General features: G+C 45.3%; 1 long non-coding RNA gene across 1 annotated transcript; it reads right to left on the bottom strand.

Annotated features, from left to right (window-relative positions):
* Positions 1-588: 588 nt before the first annotated feature.
* LOC105498786 (uncharacterized) lies at positions 589-26,267 on the bottom strand. Its single transcript, XR_011612351.1, has 3 exons — positions 25,660-26,267; positions 6,724-6,897; positions 589-3,302 (listed from the first exon to the last, which is right to left on the bottom strand). It is a non-coding gene; the product is annotated as an uncharacterized lncRNA (long non-coding RNA).

The following is a 26,267-nucleotide window of genomic DNA, read 5'->3' as shown; positions in this document are numbered from 1 at the left end:
AGGTGGGGAGGAGCAAGGCAAAGGAAATTTTCATTGTAAACTTTTCTGTGCAAAAGTTTACAATGTGCAATTTGACTTCCTTCCATGCTTGTAAATTACATCAATCAAAGAGAAAAGGGGAGAAGAGCCCCAGCCCAGCTTGATCCAGTGAGCTGTGGCTGGAAAGGAAGCTCTGGGCAGGGGCTGGGTGTGGTGGTGTTGGGTTCTGTTGGGGGACAGGCCAGGGAAGCTGGGGACAGATGATGGATGTGATGGGATGCACCAGCAGAGGCCGGCAGGGCCAGCGCATCCCTCCTACCTTCCTCCCTTGTGTGGACACTTGGGGAAGTCATAGGTGACTAGTGAGTTAATAAATGAGTTACCAATGAGTAATTAGTTACTGATGAGGTTTTAAGGTTGCAATTATTAATGAATCCATGAGTTACTAGAGGAGTGTTAGCTATTAATGAGATGCTGTCTAACTCCAGTTCCTATGGTTCTGTGTTCCAGCTTCTAAAAAGAATAAACTCGGAATTAATTTCCAAATGTTATGCTTTAAAATTGTATCTGTCAAACCTCACAGTTACCTCAAAGAAGACATTTTTAAAAATAAGTGGAATATTCACTGTTGGAAACAAATGCTCGGTGCCACAAAGTGAAACCAGCACTCAGGCAAGTTTTCTCAGCAAGGCAATTTACTTCTGCAGAAGGGTGCTTCTTGCATCAATCAAGATCACAGGAGCACATTGAACAAAGGAGGGAAAATGTTTTTATCCCTAACACAGTCTCTACCTCTGTGTCACTCCCCCAGGGCTGGGGTCAGACCACACATTCTAAGTTGACCCGATTGGCCATTTGTGAAGACTTTTCCAAATAAGGAAGGGAAGGAGGATGTGAGTTACAGTGGTGGGACGTGCAGTTTCAGCGGGAAGAATGGGTGCAGAGTCGGTAACCAAGGGAACAGATGTGAGTTATTGATTAGAACTGGCGGGAAGGATGTTCACAGTAACTAGGGACAAGGAAGCAAGGAGAACAAGGAAGTTGAGTTTGAGAACAAAGAATAAGGAAGTTAACAGACTAAATCTCTGAAGAGGAATTTACTGTATCTTATCATTTTCCCCTTTCAATTTTTATGGTCCCTCCTCTTTAAAAAGGTTAAAACCTTTTTAACATGTCTTGGCTTTGCTGTTCGACTTGATCCTCTGAAAGGAAAAGCTTATCTGAATAAGGTGGAGGAGAGCTAAGAGAGGTTATAGTAAGTGCTGTTTCTATAAGCCTCTGTACTAGCCCACGGATACATGGTATGACACAACACCCAACAAGAATGAGTACACCTATTATGGCTGCAAGAGAAGTAAGAATTGAGTCTGTGATTCCTTTCCATTTACCAAACCACCTTTCTAGCCATCCTGAAAAAGGGTCATTCGCTCCAGAATGTTTAGCTAATTCACTGGATAAAGCAGTAAGGCCTTGTAAGGCCCTTGGTATGCTCCCACTGGGGGCAGTATTGTTTGGGATGAAGGTACAACACTGAGTTTTGATCATAACACAAACTCCACCTTTTTTGGCTAATATCATGTCTAGGGCCATTCTGTTTTCCCAAGCCATCTGGCTAGTAGGCCCTAACTGTTCGGCTATTCCTTTGACAGCATCTCTAGTGTAGTTAATAAACTGCTGCTGGTTATAAAAGATGTAATTTATTCAATCTATATTTTTATTGATAGTTACCCACCAAAGTACTGATTCAAATCCTGCAGCCATCTGGTCTTGAGCTTTGAATTTGTCTAGTACTCCTGTGGGACTCCAACTGCGTCTAAATAAACTTGAGAGTCAAAAGACCCCTAAGGGGCTTCTCTTATTATATGGTGTTGTGGCTTTTCTTTTTCTGGTTGAAGAAATGAAAGGGCGAAAGGGACAGCCAATTGGACAAGAGCACGAGTACCACTCCAGTTACTTGGCAGAGTGTCCAGTAAGGGTCCATCACAATACCACTATACATCCGCTCGAGGATGACTAAGGGCAGACTGATGGGTAAGCTCCTGGAAGGGCTTAAGCTCACTACATCCTGTTAAGCTTCCAAGGAATGCCAAGTTCTCCCCTTGTCATGAAAGACATGAGGTGAAACTGACATTGGGAGACGGAAGCTGGATGGCCCTCGGGGGCTGACGCGCAGGGTGTTGAACTTCAGGATAGAGCAGAGAGACAGCTTGGCATGATTTATTGCCCCAAACTGTAGAATCCTGGAAGAGAGCTACCATACAGCCCATGCTTGGTCGACTGGAGGACCATCTGAGTGGAAAGGGGACAGTCTGGGCCTCTGGCTTGCTGTGCGCACAAGCATAACAATTGCTTTTGTTTAAAGTGTGGACGGAATATTTAATCCATTCCATCCAGGCATTTGCATCTTGATATCCTGTTTCAATTGCTAAAGTTTGTTTTAGGTCATTTACTTCTACAATATCTATTTTGGTTTTATCTTTGGGTGGAGGAAGAACAGAACATTGGGGGATAGTGTAGAAGGAGATGTAGGAGGTGAAGGAATAGTAAAACATATCTCAAAAGATCCAATAAGATGTGTCCCTGCTATTTTGGCTCCCATGCCATATAAGCAACTTAAAGTAGGTTTAGGGTCAGTAGAAGTGGGAATGAGAATAGAAATTTGCACTGGATTACATTGGTTATACTGGCAATTGTGGGAGGTACTTCCTTTAGTGAAGCGAATATATGGTTTTAAGGACATACAACCACCTGTTGATGAGGTCCCGCCTTGATGGTCGGTTGTCCACATAACATCATTCCAGCTATGGCAGACCTGTTTTCCTGCATTCGTTAAGGAACAAGGGTCTTGATAGGGGGAGCCTTTTATCTTAAAGGGGCAGAGATACTTCTCTGAGGCTGAGAGTTGCTTTTGACTTTGGACATCTCCACAGGGTATAACAAGACATGCATCAAAGGTAATAGTTTGGGGTGAGCTTGACCTGGTTACATTAATAATGAGGTGGTCAGCCATAGAATGAGGAAAAAAGAAGGAGTAATAGAATAGATGAAAGAGAGTTAAACTTTTCTTAGCATTAGTTTGGTAGGGTTTTCCCCTGGGATAACGGCTCCTGACTCCGGAGGTGATGGTGCTTTCTTGACTCAGGTGTGATGGGTCCATCCTTTTTCTGCTCTCTGGACTGCGGTTTCAGTGGTTAGGAGCAGCAGGTAAGGTCCTTCCCAGGCTGGTTCGAGTTTCTCCTCTTTCCAGCTTTTGATGAGAACATGATCCCCAGGCTGATGTTGATGTACTGAGAACTCCAGGGGCAGTGCCTGTGTTAGGAGACCTTTGGTTTTAAGAAAAGAGAAAAAGTAGAGTCTGTCTGATGTAAGGTTTTTATTTTTACTTTTTATTTTTATAAACTCTGTTGGACTTGAGAAAGCTTTTTAAATTTTCTTTTTTTTTAAGCAGAATCTGAATATTCAATATAACAGGAAACAGTGCATTTTATGCTTAAGGAAAAGAAACTGTAGCATATCATGATTCAGATTTTTAATACATTTCTATTTTGCAGATTGGGATTGAGACAGTTATGTTTGGTTTGGAACAGTGACCCCAGCATGATGATTATCTGCATGTCCTTAATATTGATCAGGGTTGTTCTCACGAAAGATCATTTCAAGATCCATACAACCAAGATTTCAGGACTGTTGGCAAAATAGGGGAAAGTAAGTCACTATGGTGATGCAGACACTCAATGTCTGCATCGGGAAACTACTTCACTTGGGTTTATAACAACCCCCCCCCCTTTTTTTTTTTTTTTTTTTTTTTGAGACGGAGTTTTGCTCTTTCACCCAGGCTGGAGTGCAATGGCGAGATCTCGGCTCACTGCAACCTCTGCCTCCTGGGTTCAAGTGATTCTCCTGCCCCAGTCTCCCAAGTAGCTGAAATTATAGGCGCCCAGCTACTTTTTGTATTTTTAGTAGAGACAGGGTTTCACCATATCGGCCAGGCTTGTCTCAAACTCTTGACCTCAGGTGATCCACCTGCCTTGGCCTCCAAAAGTGCTGGGATTACAGATGTGAGCCACCATGCCTGGCTTAGATGATTTCTTCATGGCACATATCATTAAAAATGTATCCCAAACACTAGACATTAAATGGGAATATCATACTCCTTGGTACCCACCTTCATCAGGAAGGGTAGAAAGGATGAATCAGACCCTGAAGAACCACTTAACCAAATTAGATCTAGAAACTTGGTTGCCATGAATTAAATGTCTTCCTATTGCCTTGTTAAGAATCTGAACTGTTGGCCGGGCGCGGTGGCTCAAGCCTGTAATCCCAGCACTTTGGGAGGCCGAGACGGGCGGATCACGAGGTCAGGAGATCGAGACCATCCTGGCTAACACCGTGAAACCCCGTCTCTACTAAAAATACAAAAAAAAACTAGCCGGGCGAGGTGGCGGGCGCCTGTAGTCCCAGCTACTCCGGAGGCTGAGGCAGGAGAATGGCGTAAACCCGGGAGGCGGAGCTTGCAGTGAGCTGAGATCCGGCCACTGCACTCCAGCCCGGGCTACAGAGCAAGACTCCGTCTCAAAAAAAAAAAAAAAAAAAAAAAAAAAAAAGAATCTGAACTGTCCCTTGGAAAGATATTGGCCTTTCTCCTTATGAGATGCTCTATGGATTGCCTTATTTACACTCCACCGCTGACATTCCTACATTTGAAACAAAAGACCAATTTCTCAAGAATTATATACTTGGTCTCTCCTCTACTTTCTTTTTAGAAGGCGTGGGAAATGAAGGCCTAGGTCCCCTAGTTGGAGGCTTGGGTCCTTCGAACAGGGGTCTGGACCCTTTATAGTTTTTGGTCCCCTGGAGACCTTGTTTAGAAGTATATGGGTTTGGAGCCATCTGCTAGAAAGTAGATAACACGAATTTTGCCTTTTGTTTCTGCTTTTCTTCGTCTCTCCTCACATACACTTTTTGAGCTTCTCTGAGAAGTTCACTTAGGGGTTAGTTTTCCCAATCTTCTAATTTTCATAACTTTTAAAAAATATCTGGCCAACTTTTAGTGACAAAATGTAGCTTTAACATTCCCTGTCCAAGGAGAGCTTCCAAATTTAGGCCTGCGTACTGTCTCATTTGCTCCTTTAGCCTGTCTAAGAATTTCATAGGCCCATCATCTTTTTCCTGTTGTATATTAAATGCTTTAGAGAGGTTTAGGGTTCGGGGTACTGATTCTCTAATTCCTTTTATTATCATTTCCCATAGGTCTTGCATATATTTTCTCAGTGAGCTGCATTATTATTGTCCCACTTGGGGTCTTGGGTGGGAAATTTTTTATCTGCAGTAGGACGTTTTGACCAGGAGGGTGTTCACGTTCCCAAATTGCCATAGAAGCCCTACAGATTATGCTTCTTTCTTCCCCTGAAAAGACGATACCTCGGTTGGACATTAACTTGACCCAAGTGTATAACTAAGGTCCCAATAATTGATCAACTTGATCTGACACCCCATAAGGGTCACCTAACAATGGCTTTGGTTCCTTTTTCAAACTTAGGACTTCTGAACTAGTTAAGGGAGCATTCACAAAGCCAATAGCTCTCCCTCCTTGTGGCACCTCTTTTAAGGGGAAGAGAGTGGGGTTGACTCCTTAGGTGTGGAGGGAAACGGGAAATTCTGGATATTCTTTTTACAGTGTTATACTCCATGCTGGAGTCCTTTTAGGGAGGAGTACTTAGGCTGGGAGGGAACAGGCTCATGGGATGATGATTCCAAAGAATCAGGATTGTAAGGAGGAGGAATAATGTTAGTGGGGGAAGGATCTGGAGCAGGATCCAGGACAGCAGCAGCTGCCTGAGGGTAAGGTTTAGGGGCACTGAGTGGGGGAAGATGGTCTAGGGGATCCCATGTGCTGGAGTCTTTAGGCATGGGAGCTGGCTTTCTGACTCTTCATTTTGAGGTGCTAGATTGGGTTTTTCCCTAGTTGTCTTTCAGGGAAAGAGGAGGACAGGTCCCTGCCTCCAACAAAGAGCATAGTCCAGTTCTTCTTGAGACCGGACTTTTATTGAATTAGAAGTTGACACATCACATCATCATTCAACCCAAGCTTTGGCCAGAAGATTCAGGGTTTGAGGACGGGTCCCTGAGTCCAAATAAAATAGCAGTATTTTATCATTTGTTGCCTTTTCTTATGTTTAGTCCTCTCATTATCTTTCCAATATTTCAACATGAGACCTAGGGAACTATCAGGGAGAATATCTTTATTGCTATCTTTATCCTTTTTACTCCCTGTCTTGCTTGGTGTATTTCCCATGTTGGGTCCCAGTTAGGCTCAATCTCTTGTACTAGAGACTTCTTACCTATTCTTCTCTGGAGGCTTGCTGATGTTCAATCTCTCATACTAAAGACTTCTTGCCTATTCTTCTCTGGAGGCTTGCTGAGGCCAAATCCCTTGTATTAGAGATTTCTTGCCTATCCTTTTGCCCCACCTGCTGGAGGCTCCTTACACCCTTCTCCCTTCACTTCATCTGCTCTGGCCACTTCCCTCGTGTGGATGTTTCAGGCCCCTCTTAGCATTGATGGTGAGTTCCCTGCTGGGACCCCCAAAGGGCCACCCTAAGACACATGAGGTGACTATGGAACCACAGATTGGACTCACTTGCTCTGCACAGCAGTCGTGCTTGTTACCATTCATGCACTTTAAACCTCCAGAATATCCCGACCACCAAGGTAGTACTTTGTTGCTGCTGCGACGTTTCTTACCTTAGTCTGTGCACAGAGTTACCTGGTCGCCATGGTGTTGCAAGCCTTTTTCTCCTCACGTTGCTGAGAGAGTTTATTCGTTGCACCGGGTGAGTCCTGATCCCTCACCCTGACGCCAACTAAATGAGGCAGTGGGACGTGTCTCCTCACGAGAGTTGACTGGAGACCTCTTAACTGGAGGAGAATGGGGATCCTGGATGAGCCCCCAGATTTGTTGGAAACAAATGCTCGGTGCCCATAAAGTGAAACCAGCACTCAGGCAAAAGTTTTCTCAGCAAGGCAATTTACTTCTGCAGAAAGGTGCTGCCTGCATCAATCATGATTGCAAGAGCACACTGAACAAAGGAGGGAAAGGGTTTTTATCCCTAATGCAGTCCCTACCTCTGTGTCACTCCCCCAGGGGCTGGGGTCAGACCACACATTCTAAGTTGACCTGATTGGCTATTTGTGAATACTTTTCCAAATAAGGAAGGGAAGGGGGATGTGAGTTACAGTGGTGGGACATGCAGTTTCAGTGGGAAGAATGGGTGCAGAGTGGGTAACCAAGGGAAAGATGTGAGTTATTGATTAGAATTGGCGAGAAGGTTGTTCACAGTAACTAGAGGCAAGGAGGCATGGAGAACAAGGAAGTTGAGTTTGAGAACAAAGAATAAGGAAGTTAACAGGCTAAATCTCTGAAGAGGAATTTATTGTATCTTACATTTACCATCCACCCATTGCTCAGCAGAAAGCCTGTGCTTGGCTCAGGGGCTGTGCTATGAGTGCCCACGAAGGCTCTCAGGCATTGGGACATCAGGCAGCAAGTACACATGGTAGCCCCAGGTGTGAAAATGCCCAAGGAGAACATCAAGAGAGGCCACGCTCTCAGCCACCACCTCCAGAGATGATGGTCAAAGAGAGCTGGCTCACTGGATTAGTCAGGTTTCTCCAGAGAAACAGAGATAAGATGATCTATCTATTTATCTATCTATCTATCTATCTATCTATCTATCTATCTATCTACCTACCTATCTACGTACCTACCTACCTACCTGAATGTAAACCAAATATAAAGTCCAAGCCTCCTAACTGACTGAATGGCTCAGTGGCCAAAGGGATTCCAAAGACATGGGAAAAACTAGTTCAGGTCATGATGGGAAGGGAGGAGGGGTCAGATGTTCCTCATTATACTCCCTCCCTTTTGGAGGTTAGAAAAACTGACCAGTATTATCATTAAAATAGAAATCCAAGACTGACAATACAGATTCTGTGTAGGAAATGAGATACCCACTCCAAACTTGGTGGTATAACGTCCCATGACAGATAACAGGCCCTAAAGGAAATCAAAGTATTTTACTCCAAAATTTACTTTTCTTTGACACATTTTGAAATGGCCCTGTAAAGCCATTGTGTGTGTGTGTGTGTGTGTGTGTGTGTGTGTGTGTGTGTGTAATGGAGTTTCACTCTTGTTGCCCAGGCTGGAGTGCAGTGGTGTGATCTTGGCTTACTGCAATCTCCCCCTCCCAGGTTCAAGTGATTCTCCTGTCTCAGCCTTCTGAGTAGCTGGGATTACAGGCACCTGCCACCACAACTGGCTAATTTTTTTGTAGTTTTAGTAGAGATGGGGTTTCATCACATCGGTCAGGCTGGTCTTGAACTCTTGACCTCAAGTGATCCACCTGCCTTGGCCTCCCAAAGTGCTGGGATTACAGGCGTGAGCCACCATGCCCCGCAAAGCCATTTCTTGTGCGGAAAATCTACACTCTGTAGAAAATCCACTTCCCTTTCCAGATCTTTTCCTGATCCAGGAGAGATTTAATTAAGAGTGTGGCACGTTTTAAGGTCTGAGAAGAGACTGTTACCATCTATTATCTCTGAAGCATGCCACCTGGAGGCTCCATCTATATAACAAGAACCTTGGCTTCTACAGCCCCACTTATCTTAACCCCAAGCATTTCTTTTTGCTGACTTCAACCCTTCAGTCAAAGTTTAACTCTTCCAACTTATTTCCGATCAGGAAATCTTTGAATCTGCCCTATGACCTGGAAGCATCTTGTTTCTAGATATTTTGCCTTTTCAAGCTGAACCAATGTATAGCTTACTTGTATTAATTTATGTCTTTGCCTATAACTTCTGTCTCCCTAAAATGTATAAAATCAAGCTTTAACCCAACCACCTTGGGCACGGGTTCTCAGAACCACCTGATGATCATGATCCTCACATTTGTCTCAGAATAAACCTTTTCAAATATTTTACAGAATTTGGCTTTTTTCATCAGTCTATCTATCTGTCTGTCTGTCTGTCTGTCTATCTATCTATCTATCTATCTATCTATCTATCTATCTATCTATCTATCTGTGGTGAAAGGAAGATAAATCCTGGGATTTCCAAATCACTAAGCCAAAGGGAAAAGTCAAGCTGGGAACTGCATTAGGCAAACCTGCCTCCCATTTTACTCCTAAATAATGTAACTACAAAGATAAAAAAGCTACATGTCTCCCTAAAATGTATAAAACCACGTTGTACCCCAGCCACCTTGGGCACATGTCATCAGGACCTCCTGAGGCTGTGTAATGGGCACATCCTTAATCTTGGCAAAACAAACTTCCTAAATAGATTGAGAGGTTTATTTTGAGGCACTGGTTCATGTGACTGTGGGGCTGGCAAGTCTGGAATGTGCAGGGCAGGTGGCAGGCTGAAAACTCAGAGAAGAGTTGAAGCTGCAGCTCGGGCCCAAGAACAGTTTGCTGGCAGAATTCCCTCCTCCATGGCGGAGGTGAGCCTTTTTCTTAAGGCCTTCAACGGATTGCATGAGCCCTGCAGGGGAGGAATAAAATATCTTTCCTCTATCCATCTTAGTGTTCATTGGATGAGGCCCTGCAAATTAGACTAATGAAAGATGGAGAAACAGGAGAGAAACAAACCAAAGTTTGCTAAAGTGTGCTTACACATGCGAGGACTCAGAGATGAGTCGTTGAAAAGGGTGGTTAGTACTTGTTCTTAGGGCCGGGCACGGTGGCACACACCTGTAATCCCAGTACTTTGGGAGGCTGAGGTGTTACAGGAAAAGGGTCCTGATCCAGACCCCAAGAAAGGGTTCTTGGATCTCACACAAGAAAGAATTCAGGGTGAGTCCATACAGTAAAGTGAAAGCAAGTTCACTAAGAAACTAAAGGAATAAAGAATGACTACTCCATAGGCAGAGCAGCTCTAAGGGCTGCTGGTTGCCCATTTTCGTGGTTATTTCTTGATTATATGCTAAACAAGGGGTGGATTATTTATGCCTCCCCTTTTTAGGCCATATAGGGTAACTTCCTGATGTTGCCATGGCATCTGTAAACCATCATGGTGCTGGTGGGAGTGTAGCAGTGAGGATGACCAGAGGTCACTCTTGTGGCCATCTTGGTTTTTGTGGGTTTTAGCCCACTTCTTTACTGCAAGCTGTTTTATCAGCAAGGTCTTTATAACCTGTATCTTGTGATGACTTCCTATCTCATTCTGTGACTTAGATTGCCTGACTCTCTGGGAATGCAGGCCAGCAGGTCTCAGCCTTATTTCACCTAGCCCCTATTTAAAATGGAGTTGCTTTGGTTCAAACTCCTTTGACAGAGATAGGTGGATCATTTGAGTCCAGGAGTTCGAGACCACCCTGGGCAACACTGTAAACCCCCGTCTCTACAAAAAAATACATAAAAATTAGCCGGGCATGGTGGCATGTGCCTGTGGTCCCAGCTACTTGCGGGGCTGAGGCAGGAGGATCACTGAGCCTGAGAGGTGGAGGTTGCAGTGAGCTGAGATCACATGGACGTTGCAGAGAGTCCATATCGCGCCACAGCATAGCACTCCAGCCTGAGTGACAGAATGGGGCCCTGTCTCAAAAAAAAAAAAAAAAGAACTTGGGCTGAGATTGTTGCATCTCAATAAAGAACAGTAACTCTGTAGAGAATTGACAAGACAAAGGAAAGAGGAGTTAGGCTTTTAGGGGCAGCAAATAGACAAGGTTAATGTCTGGGGAAAAGGCAGGAAAGGGCTTGTGTGAGTAGAGTCTTCCTTGGTGCTATCTCATCTCAGTGATCTGGCTGTTATCCCCTTCCTGATACAGCAAAGTGGGGAGCACCCTCACAAATGGAAATTTGTGCTCTGTTTTAAGGTAGCGAGCGGGACAGAAGAGAGCTCACCTTGTCTGCTTTTTTTCAGTTGCCTTCAGCTCAAAATAATACTTACGCCAGAGCGACTTGTTCTGGGCGGCACACCCTGAACCCTTTCAGCCCCACCTGTATTATGGAGGGTTATTTACTTTACTCAAAGTCTGGCGACTTAAACATTAATCTCATCTGAAAAATACCTTTCCAGAAAACATCTAGAATAATGCTTGAACAAATATTTGGGTACCAGACCCAACTAAGTTCACACATGAAATTAACCATCATACTGACAAGTGAAAATGGCGAAGACCATTCCAGGAAAGTGGATGATGGGTCCCGGCTTGGATGAGAAAAGGTGGGGCAGGGGTCTGAGTGCACCACAGTGAAGCAGGGAGAGGGAGGCTGCAGCCACATGGTGGAGGGCCCTGAGGATGTGGGGAGTTTTTAGTATTCTGAGAGGTATGGGGATGAAATTGCTAAAGGAAAAAAATATATATTTGTGGTGTTAGGTGCCAGGGACTTCTATAAAGATCTTCTAGTTCTACATGGCAGGTGTAAAATGGGGTGCTCTGAGAAAGACTGTTTGCCCTACTGAAGAGCAAAGGCTGGATTCTAACTGCAATGGGGAAGAACAATATTAAATGCATCAAGTAGCCCTCACTTTATACTTTTAATCCAAAAGGATACTTGAACCGTCACTGATACCCTAACCACAACTTTTTTTTTCTTTTAATTTTTTGAGTCTCGCTCTGTTACCCAGGCTGGAGTTCAGTGGCGCGATCTCAGTTCACTGCAGTCTCCGCCTTCCGGGTTCCAGCGATTCTCCTGCCTCAGCCTCCAGAGTACCTGGGATTACAGGCATGTGCCACCATGCCTGGCTAATTTTTGTATTTTTAGTAGAGACGGGGTTTCACCATGTTGGCCAACCTAGTCTTGAACTACTGACCTCAGGTGATCAGCCTACCTCAGCCTCCCAAAGTGCTGGAATTACAGGTGTGAGCCACCATGCCCGTCCCCTAACCACTACTTATAAACATTTTTTATGTGATGTTAAATGACATTGTATTGGCTTGCACTACAGGCTCCCATAGTACTGAGGCTGTAATAAAAAGCCAGTTTCCACTAGAACATAACTGAAGCTTTTTTTCTTTTTCTTTTCTTTTTTTTGACTGCCTGGAAAGTCAGTTTCGCTTTCATAATGACAATCATTGCAAAAATGTCAAGAAACTTTCACCATGTTTTCTCCAGAATGTCTCATACAGCCCTTACCAATTTTTTTTTTTTTTTGAGACAGGGTCTCTGTCGCCTAGACTGGAATGCAGTGGCATGATTTTGGCTTACCGTAACCTCTGGCTCCCAAGCTCAAGCGATTCTCCTGCCTCAGCCTCCGCCCCCCACCCCAGTATGTGGGATTACAGGGGCCTGCCACCACGCTCAGCTAATTTTTTTGTATTTTTAGTGGAGATGGGTTTTCACCGTGTTAGACAGGATGGTCTCGATCCCCTGACCTCGAATGATCCACCACCTCGGCCTCCCAAAGTGACGGGTTTACAGGCGTGAGCCACTGCGCCCAGCCACTGATTTTTAAGTAGCCACCAGGTAGCACTTGAAAGCAGAGAGAGGAAAAATGGACTCTCAGTGATCACAAAAGGCAGGCGGCTCAGGACCGAGGCCAGAGCTGAAATATTTATCAGGAGTCCCCTCCGAGGACTGGAAAGTGACCCTTGAGAAAAAGAAGCCCCAGGAAGCGGGGCTGAGTGTGAAGAGGCCCTCCCCACCCCATCTTTGGCTGTGTTTTGGTCTGTGGCCCCTGCAGGGAAGAGCTTCCAGAGGAGCCTCCTTTCTTTATCTGGAACCCAGCAGGGATTCCAAGAGGCTTCTATTCCTAGCTCTCATTACAATATGCATCTCAAACCAGCTTGAGAGCGCAGAAGTACTGGAGAAAACAAAAGCAAACAGTAAGAGGCTGCGGGCTCTGGCAGGGTATGGATGCTCTGCAGCAGTCTTTCCACTGCTGCCCAGGTGTTGCGGGGGTGGTGTGGAAAGTGCGGCGTGGCCCGGGGTCCAGCTGGTCTGTGCTGCTCCCCCAACCCCACCTCCCAAGAACTATCTTCCCAAAATGTCTGCTTCATCCTGCTCTTTCTTCTCTGAAGATATGGCGATGGCTTTCAACTCGAGGACACCCAACCTCAAAAAAACCCAAACTGAGCAGTACACCTAATCTGTTCCGCAGATGGTTTGTTGGTTTGTTTGTTTGTTTGTTTTTCTTTTTGAGACACAGTCTTGCTGTGTCACCCAGGCTGGGAGTACAGTGGCGTGATCTCAGCTACACTGCAACTTCTGCCTCCCGAGTTCAAGACATTCTCCTGCCTCAGCCTCCCAAGTATCTGGGATCACAGGCACCTGCTATCATGCCCGGCTAATTTGTATTTTTTAAATGGAGACGGGGTTTCACTATGTTGGCCAGGCTGGTCTTGAACTCCTGACCTCAAGTGATCTACTCGCCGCGACCTTCCAAAGTGCTGGGATTACAGGCGTGAGCCACTGTGCCCAGCCCTCCAAATGGTTTTGAAGGAAATGCCACCTTCTCACCTCCATTCCCCTCCTCGCTGTGGCAGCAGCCCCTCACCCGCAGAAGCCAGCTTCCACCATGTGTCGTGACAACCTGTTCTCCTGAAACATTATGAAGCTCACACCGGGCTCTGGGTCACGCCTTCCCTGGGGGCCTGGCATGCGTGAAAAAAGATAGCTCCTCACAGAGAAGGGGCTAAAGTCAGGCTCCGGTCACACCAGTGGCCTCTAAGCTTTCTGCGAAAGGCCAAGGATTAATTTTCAGGGATCTTCTTAAAATTCAGGAGTTTGTCCCTCTATGAGCAGGCATTTTCATTTTCTAGCAGAAGCTAAGTGTGTAGGTAGAAAATTGAGGTACATGTCAGAAATTTCTTTTTTTTAGGACATGAAGATAGTTCAACTAAAAAAAAAAGGAAGAGAAATGAACCCACATCCTTTGCCCAGCGGCAATCTCATTGACCCAATGGAAACCAATAACTGCTTTCATTTCCTGCAGATTTACTTTCTATAGAAACATGCTTTTGTGGAGCATGAGGCAGTAGGGCAGACCTGGGGCTGTGGTAAGCACTGGTAGCGGCTTGAGGCTTGCGGGGCTTGTTGGCCCTGAGCTCCCCTGGCTGTACTGCTGGCCGGTGGTCCCTGTGTTCCTGCAGTTAGCGCCTCAGAGTAGGAAGGCAGGTGAGGAGGCCAGCCAGAGACCTGCACAGGAGGCCCTGGGTGCTGTCAAAACAAAAACTGGGCTGGGCGTGGTGGCTCACACCTGCAATCCCAGCACTTTGGGAGGCTGAGGCGGGCAGATCACCTGAGGTCAGGAGTTCGAGACCAACCTGGCAAACAGGGTGAAACCCAATCTCTACTAAAAATACAAAAATTAGCTGGGCATGGTGGCATCCTTCTGTAATCCCAGCTACTTGGGAGGCTGAGGTGGGAAGATTACTTGAACCCAGGAGGTGGAGATTGCAGTGAGCCAAGATCACACCACTGCACTCCAGCCTGGGCAATAGATTAAGACTCGGTCTCAAAACAAAATGAAACAAAAACTGTACCAGACAGTTAGATAGGTATAGAAGACTTTACTCCAGGTTATGACCATGGAGGAGAGAGGGTAGAACTCAGTCTGAACTCAGCTTTGCTGAGACAAAGGGCAGAGGGCTTTTAAAGGCCTGTAGCCAGGCACGATGGCTTATGCCTGTGATCCCAGCACTTTGGGAGGGTGAGGCAGGAGGATCGCTTGAGCCCAGGAATTTAAGACCAGCCTGGGCAACATGGCAAAACCCCATCTCTATAAAAAATATAAAAATTGTCCAGGCACCGTGGTGTGCACCTGTAGTCCCAGCTACTAGGGAGGCTGAGGTGGGAGGATTGCTTGACCCCAGGAAGTGGATGCTGCAATAAGCTGAGATTGTGCCATTGCACTCCAGCCTGGGCAACAGAGTGAGACTCCATCTCAAAAAATGAATGAATAAATAAATAAATAAATAAATAAATAAATAAATATTAGTGGGAATGGTGGCATGCGCCTATAGTCTCAGCTACTTGGGAGGCTGAGGCAAGAGGCTTACGTGAGCCCAGGAGGTTGAGGCTGCAGTGAGCCATGTTTGTGCCACTGCACTCCAGCCTGGGAGACAGAGACCCTATATCAAAAAAATAAAATAAAATAAATAAAGGCCTGCAGAGAGGAGTCCTCGGGCCATCTGTGTGTGCTTTACCCAAAGGAAAAGTAAACTTCTTACATCTTTAAGACAGGAAGTAGTTTTACAACTTGGAGGTTAGGCTCCTACCCTCTCACAGTCATTGGGAGATTATAGTTCAAAGAAAGGGTTTCTAGGCCATGAAGAAAGATATTCCTGGGTTGTAATGCTGGCAATAGGCCTTTAAAAACGATTTACATACACCTCAAAGGGACAGAGAAAGAACTTACAACCAGTTTTCTAAAGAAAACCGTCTGAGAAAAGATAAGTCAGGGCCCTGGAGGCAGGAAGAAACTGTCAAGCAGAGGGCATGTTAGGGCTACGTGGGCCAGCGCCCCATCCCCCACCCCAGCTGCCACGGCTGCCTCCCTGGTGGGGCTGCATCCCAGGCAGAGGCTCACTGGCCACTGGAGCCCTCTCTGTTTGGGTTTGTGTCAGGCCAGAGCTGCCCACTGGCCTTCAGGTATGACCAAGGAAGCCAGAGCCCAGTGGGAAGATGACTTTGGTGGCACATTCCACCTTGTCCCCAGAGCTCCTGTTAAAGGACAATATCTTCATGACACCTGCCCAAGCTCGGTGGGGACTGTCACTGCAGGTGCAGGAGATGCTGCACTGGGGTCTTGCAGTGGGCGAGAGAGATTGAGTCCAACTCTGAATAGAGCATGGGCAGGTGGGATTTTACAGCCAAGGAGCAGCGTGGAGGTCAGTGGATGGAGAATTGCTAAGAAGTGTCAGGGGTGAGGGGGATTCTGGCTAAACTGACCTAATAGGATTCTCACTGAAGACAGGCCAGGGTGACCAGATGCCACCTGAAACCGATCAGATATGGAGGGTGATCAGACATCGAGGGTGGGGGTTCTTGCCAAATTAGATCTTACAAGGCCTAGGAGAAGGTTCGGGAGCCTGACTCAAGTATGGTCAGGGCAACAATCTTTGTCACTTCCCAGTGATCCCTTCCTGCCTCCTTCCCTCATTGCACAGAGTCTCCTCTGAGAGAACCCAAACTAGCTCCTGACCTTGGTCAAGGTACTGGGCTAGACATGGGGGAAAGACTTGGATACTCAGGGTAGGCCACCATCACCGAGAGGGAGCAGTGGCTGCCACTCATTTTGTCTAGGAGAGAAGCAATTACTGGGCTGATCACTGGCCCCTGGTGCAGAGAGCCCCAATGGTGTGCAGAGCACACCAGATATTTTCAGCTCCAGGCATAAAAAGAAGGCTGATTTTGAGCTCTTATCTGACACTGCAGTGGCTGGTTGGGTTGGCACACGTCCGTGTGCCCTGGGTGGAGGGAAGGTGCCATTTCCTATCTGCACGTGGGTCCTCTGAGCCCACAGGCTCGATTCTTCAGTACAAGTAGCTACAGGGTGACAGGAGAGAAGGTAACCCAGATGGTTCTGCACGTCTCTGGTTTAGCTACTAAAGGATTGAGTATACAAACAGACAACGGCCAGACTGTATTAAAAAACAGAGCCCTGCCCCACAGTCTGCAGCAAGCTGCCCAGGAAGCCAATGCTTTCTCTACAGGAACCAGCCCAGGCAGGCAGTCCATTACAGGGCAGACTTGTAGGAAGTCAGACTGCTATCTCTAGTGACAATCCAGGAAGTCAACCAATAACTCCTGTAACAGCTGGCCCCAAATGGCCAGGGCTTGATCAGTAACTGACAGCTTCCCATTTTTTGTTCCTGTTTCCAACTTAGGACCAACCAGAGAATGCCAGATATGCTTGTCACATTTGACCTCAACTCCTCCTCTCACCGTTGATTCTGTATAACCAGGAAAGGGGTCAACACACTTGCCAAAAGGCCGCACATGCTTCTGGGAACTGGCTGAGGTCATGGCCTTGGCTAGTCTAGAGGCGCTAGAATGTGCTCACTGGTCCTGCACACAGACATGGACTTGAAAAGGCCCAGCGCTTCCTGCACCTGGGCCCTCAAACACCTCTTTGTTTTCAGTGTTTGTTTTGTTTTGTTTTGTTTTGATTTCCTTCCTTCCTTTCTTTCTGTCTTCTTTCTTTTTTGAGACAGGGTCTCACTCTGTCTCCCAGTGCGGAGTGCAGTGATGTAATCATGACTCACTGCAGGCTCAGCCTCCTAGGCTCTAGCAATTCTCCCACCTCAGGCTCCTGTGTAGCTGGAACCACAGGCATGCACCACCATGCCCAGATAATTTTTTTATTTTCAGACACGTGGCCTTGCTATGTTGTGCAGGGTAGTCTAGAACTCCTGGGCTTAAACTATCCTCCCATCTCAGCCTCCCAAGGTACTGGGATTACAGGAGTGAGCCACCATGCCTGACCTGCCATGTGCATTGTAGAATTAGTTTACTGAAATTGAAAAAACCCCACAAAACCTCAACATTTTATTGGTATTCTATAAACCTTCCAGATTATTTTGGGGGTGAACTGACATCTTTACAATGTTGTTATCCCATCTATGGACAAGGTCTATTTCTCCATTTACTTACTCCTTTTTTTTTTTTACTCTGTCCCCTAGGTTGGAGTGCAGTGGTGCAATCCTGGCTCGCTACAACCTCTGCCTCCCAGGTTCAAGCGATTCTCCTGCCTCAGCGTCCCGAGTAGCTGGGACTACAAGTGCATGCCACCATGCCTGGCTAATTTTTGTATTTTTAGTAGAGATGGGGTTTCACCACGTTAACCAGGCTGGTCTTGCACTTCTGACCTCAGGTGATCCACCTGCCTCAGCCTCCCAAAGTGCTGGGATTACAGGCATGAGCCACCATGCCCAGCCCACCCTACTCAGTCTTTTACAACCTTTTTAGACTTTCAAAATTGACTCCATTAATATCATGTGCTTTTTGGGATTGGTTAATTCCTACCTGCTTTATAATTTTACACAGTTGTACATCTGTGAAGAGGAACACTAGTGATTTTTTTTTTTTTTTTTTGAGATGGAGTCTTACCCTGTCACTCAGGCTGGAGTGCAATAGTGCAATCTCAGCTCACTGTAACCTCCGCCTCCCAGGTTCAAGCGATTCTCCTGCCTCAGCCTCCTGAGTAGTTGGGATTACAGGTGTGTGTCACCATGCCTGGCAATTTGCTTTTTGTATCTTTATATTAGAGATGGAATCTCACCATATTGGCCAGGCTGGTCTCGAACTCCTGATCTCATGATCTGCCAACCTCGGCCTCCCAAAGTGCTGGGATTACAGGCGTGAGCCACTGCACCTGGCCCCACACTAGTGATTTTTGTGAGTTAATATTATTCCTGGAAACCTTTATAAACTCTTCTAATTTTTTTTTTTTTTGAGTCAGGGTCTCACTATGTTGCCCAGACTGGAATGCAGTGGCACAATCATGCAGCCTCAACCTCTTGGGCTCAGGTGATCCTCCCACCTCACCCTCCCAGGTAGCTGGTACTACAGGTGTGCACCACCACACACCTGGCCAATTTTTTGTAAAGATGGGGTTTCTCCATGTTGTCCAGGCTAGTCTCAAGCTCCTGGACTCAAGCAATTTGCCCACCTCAGCCTCCCAAAGTGGTGGGATTACAGGCATGAGCTGTGATTTGGCCTTACCTCTTCTAATAGTTTTAATACATTACATGTTGTTGTGTTGAGATTTATATGTAAACTATCACAACTCCTGCAAATAATGAGAGTTTTCTCTTTTTCTTTTCCAATACTCATTTGGATGGCAACTTTAATTTCTTAATGTCTTGTAACATTGGGTAACACCCCGGTACTACATTGAAAAATAGCACTAACAATAGGCATAATTGTTTTGCTTCCAGTCTGAAGGACAGTCATCTGAAATTTCTGAATTACCTATTTTTGTTGTTGTTGTGTTTTTAAAAAATGTAATGTTTATCAAGGTGAGGACATTTCTTATTTTTTATATTCTGAGAGTGTATTAATTTAAATCATAAATAGGCATTGAGGAAACACATTAAGAGAAAGACCTGCCACTCAGGAACCAGGGAATCTGACCCAGGAGGGACTCGCAGGGGATTCCTGGGATGATGGCAAGGGAGGAGCTGGAGGGCATGGGGCTGGCCCGGAGCACCGCTGACAGTGTAGATTAGTGACATGCCGATGGCGTGACCTCGGCTGTATTTCCTCCGCCTGGCCTCACTTCATTCTCAACTACTTTCAAAGCCTTATTTCTCTGGCCTTTCCATTGGCTTTAGTGGCTCACCAATAGCCCTCCAATACCTTCAATAAATTTCCTTAGGATTGGCAGGAACATTTTCTATTAACTGCACCAAAAACTTAAGTAATACAGAAAGTGAGTTACGGAAAGCAAACTGTTAAGGAAATGTGGGTTGTGTGGGCTTAGCTGTCTGACTCAGTAGTCACAAAAGGTAATGAAAATCCACTTAGTGTTTAGGGACACAATGCTGACATGGCATCGGACAGCTTAAGGAAAGAGAAGAAGAAACCTCAAAGTCTTACATTCTGAAATTGAGGCGCAAAGTGTAACCCACAGTCCTTTTGAAATGATGAAGTTCAGTCCTGCAGGTTGCTGAATTGTAAAGTCCACTGAGTTTACAGAATCTTAGTATCACTTAGGTGAAGGTTAGAGCATTGCTCAAAACTCTTGAGAATTAGATTAGGGATCTAGAAGAGAAGCCAAAGCATCCAGACTACTCTCAACCCCGCCTCCCCTTGCCCCCAGAGGTCCTCCTTACTAGCTCACATCCTGCCCTCTTCATATAACCCGAACTTCTTTCCTTGCATGAAGACCCTGAAGGCCTCTTGCTCAAGCAAGTTCCATTGCATGGAGAAGTGGCTCCTCACTCACCAGTCCTTGCGTGTTACCCTGATGATCTCTGAACTATCTTTGATTAGACTCAGATCTTCACGTGTCTAGGGAATCAACTGCAAAGTCAAATCCTGGAATAGGCCAGTCTGGGCAACTGAGACCCCATGTTAAAAAAAAATAAAAAAAAAAAGTCGTTACAATAGAAGACTCTTGATAGCTTCCCTCACCACTGGCAAAAAAGCCAAAAGCAATAGCAAATCCATGAGGGAAATTCAGAGGATGTTGGCCGTTAGTGACCAAAGATGCATGGATGTTGATTCCTGTCGTAGTCCTATTTAACCTCCAGTTTGACCAGCATGAAAAGTGGATGGATGGTGGATAATGACAGTGGCTTATGACTCATTAATAATCACAGTTGCTTTTCCAGATGTGAGCTTTGTAGTGGAGCAAATCAAAACACCCTCAGGCATATAGAATGCAGCTACAGATAAAGAAATGTTTTTTTCTTAATCCCAAATTAACAGGAAACAACCGAGAGGGTTTTTTTGACCACGAAGCACATCTTCCATGTCTTGCCTTGAGGGTTTCAGGGGTCTGGCTCTCCCCAGCCACCTGCTGTGCACATCCCACAGGACACCATCTGAGACCTGCACCACCCTGCCCTTGAACATCCTTGCAAGTAAGTTTGTATGAGATAAATGAGAATGGTCCCACACTTTGAGAAGAGTTTGGGTTTGGCTTAACACACACACAAGTCTCTGCCATGCCCCACCGTGAATGGAGCTGTCAAGAATCTGGTGGATGAGATAACCCACTTGACGAAATGGGTCAGCTGCTAACCCAGTGCTCATGGATAAGATGTCAAGGAAGGCACTGCCCAATCGGGGGTGTTAGCCGTGATTAATTCTGCGACTGACCTCAGAATCTGAGGCAGAATCATGACAAAATTAGAGGAAAAGAATGGACTTCAGCCGGCAAGTAGCAGAAAGATATACACGGATGTGGGACAGGGAGCGGTTACTGTAGGGTACATTTTTGTGGCTACCTAGGAGAAACATTCATCCGTGCTGGATAATTCCCTGATTTCGGGAGAACCAGCCCTTTCCTCCCAGGATGGCATGGAGTGGGCCAGATGCTTCCTGCCACACTCTCTGGACCACCGCCTGTGGTGTGTCCTCCTGGGACTCAAATCTTGAGGGAGTGATGGAAAGATGGGGACAGTAACGTTGTTCATTTGTGGTGGCAGCAGCCAGGCCAAGGGTCCAGGGCCTGTGTGCCCAACGGTCTCCAATTGACCCCTACAGTGTGAGCATGACTGCCTGGCCCCTCTTCCTTCCCTACTTCTTCTTTTATTTATTTATGTTTTTATTGAGACAAAGTTTTGCTCTTGTTGCCCAGGCTGGAGTGCAATGGCACATCTCAGCTCACCGCAAACTCCGCCTCCCCCGGGTTCAAGCAATTCTCCTACCTCAGCCTCCCGAGTAGCTGGGATTACAGGCATGTGCCACCATGTCCGGCTAATTTTTGTATTTTCAGTAGAGGCGGGGTTTCTCCATGTTGGTCAGGCTAGTCTCAAACACCCAACCTCAGGTGATCCATCTGCCTCAGGCTCCTAAAGTGCTGGAATTACAGGCGTGAGCCACTGTGCCTGGCCCCTTCCCTACTACTTAAACTGGGGAGAGGTGGTGGGAATGACTCACCCTAGGTGAAGGCAGTAAGAGGATACATTCTCAGTAAAGAATTTTAAAGGCTGTCCTGCAATCTTTCCACGTTCTGTGAGCTACCATGTCTCTTTTAAAAAATATCTCTTTTGGTGGGGCTAGTCTCAAACACCCAACCTCAGGTGATCCATCTGCCTCAGCCCCCCAAAGTGCTGGTGGCTCATGCCTATAATCCCAGCACTTTGGGAGGCAGAGGTGGGTGGATCACTTGAGGTCGGGAGTTCAAGATCAGCCTGGCCAACATGGTAAAATCCCATCTCTACTAAAAATACAAAAATTAGCCAGGTGTGGTGGCACATGCCTGTAATCCCAGCTACTCAAGAGGCTGAAGTGGGAGAATCTCTTGAACTCGGGAGGCAGAGATTATAGTGAGCCGAGATCATACCACTGCACTCCAGACTGGGTAACAGAGTGAGACTCTGTCTCAAAAAAACAAAACAAAACATAACAAAACCTCTTTTTATGATCAAGCCAACCGGTTGTTTTCTGCTGTATGCAGAAAAGAACCCAATACTGTGCATTTTTCTATCTTCAGAGTGATCACCTAGGTATGAATTTTTATGAAGAAACTTTTGTTTGATCTACAGAAATTCCTTACATTTGACTTGTTTCATTTTCTTCTATTAAATTCCAGAAAATTGCCGGGCATGGTGGCTCATGCCTGTAATCCCAGCACTTTGGGAGGCCGAGGTGGGCGGATCACCTGAGGTCAGGAGCTCGAGACCAGCCTGACCAACATGGAGAAACCCTGTCTCTACTAAAAATACAAAATTAGCCGGGCGTGGTGGCACATGCCTGTAATCCCAGCTACTAGGGAGGCTGAGGCAGGAGATTCGCTTGAACCTGGGAGGCGGAGGTTGCGGTGAGCCGAGATTGCGCCATTGCACTCCAGCCTGGGCAACAAGAGCAAAACTGTGTCTCAAAAAAAAAAAAATAATAATAATAATAATAAATTCCAGAAAATTAAATTCGACAACTTTATTTAAAAATTGCATACATAATATAATCTGATTTTTGTGAAAAATTTTTTATTCTTCTATCTGTGTTTAGGGATGCACCGAATGTTGTTCACTGGGTGCTACCTAATACTGTTGTTGGCTGATGGGAGTTAGGATGATGGTTTATGTTCTTTGTGTTTTTTTCTGTTATCACATGTATTTTTAAAAAATAATCATCAATTATTTGAAATAAATAATAATGTTAAAAAAGCATATTCTCAAAAATTTAATAATGTGAAAGAAAGTAGATTACAAAATTGCAGACTCATGCCTGTAATCCCAGCACTTTAGCAGGCTGAGGTGAGTGGATCACTTGAGGCCAGGAGTTCAAAACCAGGCCTGGCCAACACGGCAAAACCCCATCTCTACTAGAAATACAAAAATTATCCGGGTGTGGTAGTATGTACCTGTAGTCCCAGCTACTCAGGAGGTTGAAGCAGGAGAATCGCTTGAACCCTGGAGGTGGAGGTTGCAGTGAGCTGAGATGGTGCCACTGCACTCCAGCCTGGGCGACAGAGCGAGACTCCGTCTCAAAAAATCAAAACAAAACAAACCTGCATATTATGCTATTATACAATTATGTAAAGAAAAACGATTGGGAATAATTACATTTAAATGTTTCTAGTTATTTCAGAGAATTGAGAATTTAAGTGAATTTTTTTTTTCTTTTTGAGACTGGGTCTGGCTCTGTCACCCAGTCTGGAGTATAGTGGCATAATCTTGGCTCATTGTAACCTCCACCCACCGAGCTCAAGCTATCCTCCCACCTCAGCCTCCCCAGTAGCTGGGACCACAGGCATGAACCACCATGCCAGGCTATTTTTGTTTTGCTTTGTTTTGTTTTAATAAAGACAGGGTCTCGCCATGTTGCTCAGGCTGGTCTCAAACTCCTGACCTCAAATAATCCACCCACCTCACCTCGGCCTCCCAAAGTGCTGGGATTACAGGCATGAGTCACTGCACCTGGCCTAAAGGTGATTTTTAAAATAGCTTTTATAGATTCTAAGTTTTAAAAAGTTAATATATGTATTACTCCTTTGTATTAGGTCAGGGTTTTCCCGAGAAATGGAAGCAATAGGATGTGTGTATATATAGAAAGAGATTTATTATAAAAAAAAAATTGGTTCACACAATTGTGGAGGCTGAGAAGTCTCAAGATCTGCATCAGCAAGCGGGAGACCCAGGAGAGCTGGTGGGATATATAGTCTCAATCCAAAGGCCAGAGAAGACTGATGCCGCCCCCTGAAAGGCAGTCAGGCAGAGAGAGCACATTCAACCTTCATCCACCCTTTTGTTCAACTGAGGCACTCAACAGATTGATTTGATGATCCCACATTGGGAAGGGGCAACTGCTTCCCTCTGTCCACCAATGCAAATGCTAATCTCATCTGAAAACACCCTCGCAGACACACCCAGAATAATGTTTAGCCAAATATCTGGGTACCCCACGGCCCAGGCAAGTTGACAAATAAAATTAACCATCACACTCATTATAATGAAAAAAAAAAAAAAGTCACTGAAAAGACAGAGTGATCTTTCAAAAGAAGCATTTGGACAAGTTGAGTGGCTGCTTATTTGAACATTTTTACAAAGTGTGGAGGGAGGGAACCACATGTTGAGACCTTTCTCAGGACATCAGTAAATATTCTAGATAACCTCACATCTTTGTGTTTGTGGAGGGTATTCAATATCAGAAGTGGCGAGATAGAGAGTCCTGGGATCCAAGCAACCTCTGTTTTGATTTTAATATCTTCTGTTCATGGAGTTGCCAGGGTCAGCCTGCTACGGCACTGGGTACATTTTTAGATGTGTGGAGGGGGTATGACTCCTGTCTCCAGATGAAGAAATGAAAGGTCCAACACAAGTAAAGACAGAAGATTTAAACCCAAGTTTGAGTCAGCATTTGAAAGGAAAATAAAGAATGGTTGCTGGGGTGGTTGACAGCTTGTTTCCTGGGTCTGAAGCTCCATCTCCTGTCTCTCTTTGATGCTGGACAAGAGCTGGTGGAATTTTTCTTTCTAATCAGGGCATTTTTATTGCAACACACACGTACAAAATTGGAATGTATTTTACATGTCCTTCAATGGGCTTGAAATATTAATTTCCCAGCTATTTAAGATAAAATTGATCGTAGAAGCTCAGAGATTGGAGAACAAGGTGTAATGAGTGAAGCAGTGAATTACACACCCCAGGACTGCTGTCTACCTCCACTTCCAGGGCAGGTGGAGAACAGCCACTGTGGCAGGGACGTCTGTCTTTGCCAAAATTCACACCATCCCATGTCTACTAAATAAAAATCATCTATTAAATCTTGTAACACAGCCGTTTTCTTTCAAACAGAGAGTCTTGGGGATTTCCCATACTTAGAATTAAATTAAAATAATCTATCCCGCCAGACGTTCTGCTTTTGTGTCTGGACTATGTGAAATGGTGAGGAGAAGAAACATTTCTGCCAAGTGCCAACACGTTTTAAACACTGAAGCAAGATAGGCTCTAATTTGCCTTAAGATTCAATATTTTTTATTCAGCCAGGTAAGTTTTTAGATTCTTAGACTAATGGCAAAGAACACATCCCAATTCTTAGCCTTCTTTTTACTACTGGCTACACTACAATGATTTTAAGCACATTTTAACATGTAGCTAGTAAGGTATCCTCCTAATCCACACACTTGGGGTTTTAGCACATTGAATTTCTTCTACAACTTCCCTCCTGGACATGGCCCACTGTCTTCCCCATGGCAAAACCTGTTTACAAGTCTTTTATGACACTGAGTACCATTGCTTATGACACTCAGAATTCATGGTTTTGAGATTCAAAAGTCTTTTCTTCCAAACTATTATTTCTGCAGAGACCTTCAAAGTCCATTTTAAGACTCAATATACTATCCCCATAGGTTTCTCCCACCCCCTCCTCTAGGGCAGTATTCTGTGCAAGAAATGTGCAAGGGGAAAAGAAAAGGCACAGACAATATTTTTAAGGGTAAACAGCCTTTACCCCAAGTATATGGCAATACACATATAATAAGCAAATGATATAATAAGCAAATTACAATGGGAAGGGGAGACAGGAAAAAAAAATATATATATATATATATATTTACACTCACCAGACTATGGAGGATTCATCACCAGACCAGGAAGCAACAGCCTGAGCTCCAGCGTCGGCCACCAGTCCGTGCACGATGAGGAGGGTCTCATGAAGCTTCGGCGCAGTCTGGGGCCCTAGCTCGCTTTGTAACAAGTTGTTTGGCATGAGGCCCAGTCATGAGGGCCCTTTGTGACTGGGCTCAAGGAACACAAAAAGGTCAACTTGTTTTTGCGATTGTCTGTTGTTTTTCAATAAGTAACACATAGGAATAGTTTGAAATAGAGATTTCTCTGAAACAGGGCGGGATAAATGCCTCAAGTGACTCACACAACCTGTTCCCGGACTTGGTGACCATTGTTTGTGTCCACATTCAATTGAGTTCAAATTTAATATTTAACTTTTACCCCACAGGCAGGAAGTGAGGATGTCAGCAGGGAAAAAAGGAATGACTGGATATGAAAAACATACTGGCCAATGTCAAACTAGACCAAAAGCATTCTTTGAGTTTTGCCAACTTCATGAGTTTTGAGTTTACTAAAACTCATGAGAATGACTTTACTCAATTTCAGTACTAGCCAAGGACTCCAGGTACCAGAGGCAAGAGAGCTGAAATATGAAGTGAGACTA

This window comes from Macaca nemestrina, chromosome 14, assembly GCF_043159975.1.
Source record: "Macaca nemestrina isolate mMacNem1 chromosome 14, mMacNem.hap1, whole genome shotgun sequence".
In the NCBI taxonomy this organism is placed as follows: domain Eukaryota; kingdom Metazoa; phylum Chordata; class Mammalia; order Primates; family Cercopithecidae; genus Macaca; species Macaca nemestrina.
This window is presented reverse-complemented; position numbering and strand designations above follow the sequence as displayed.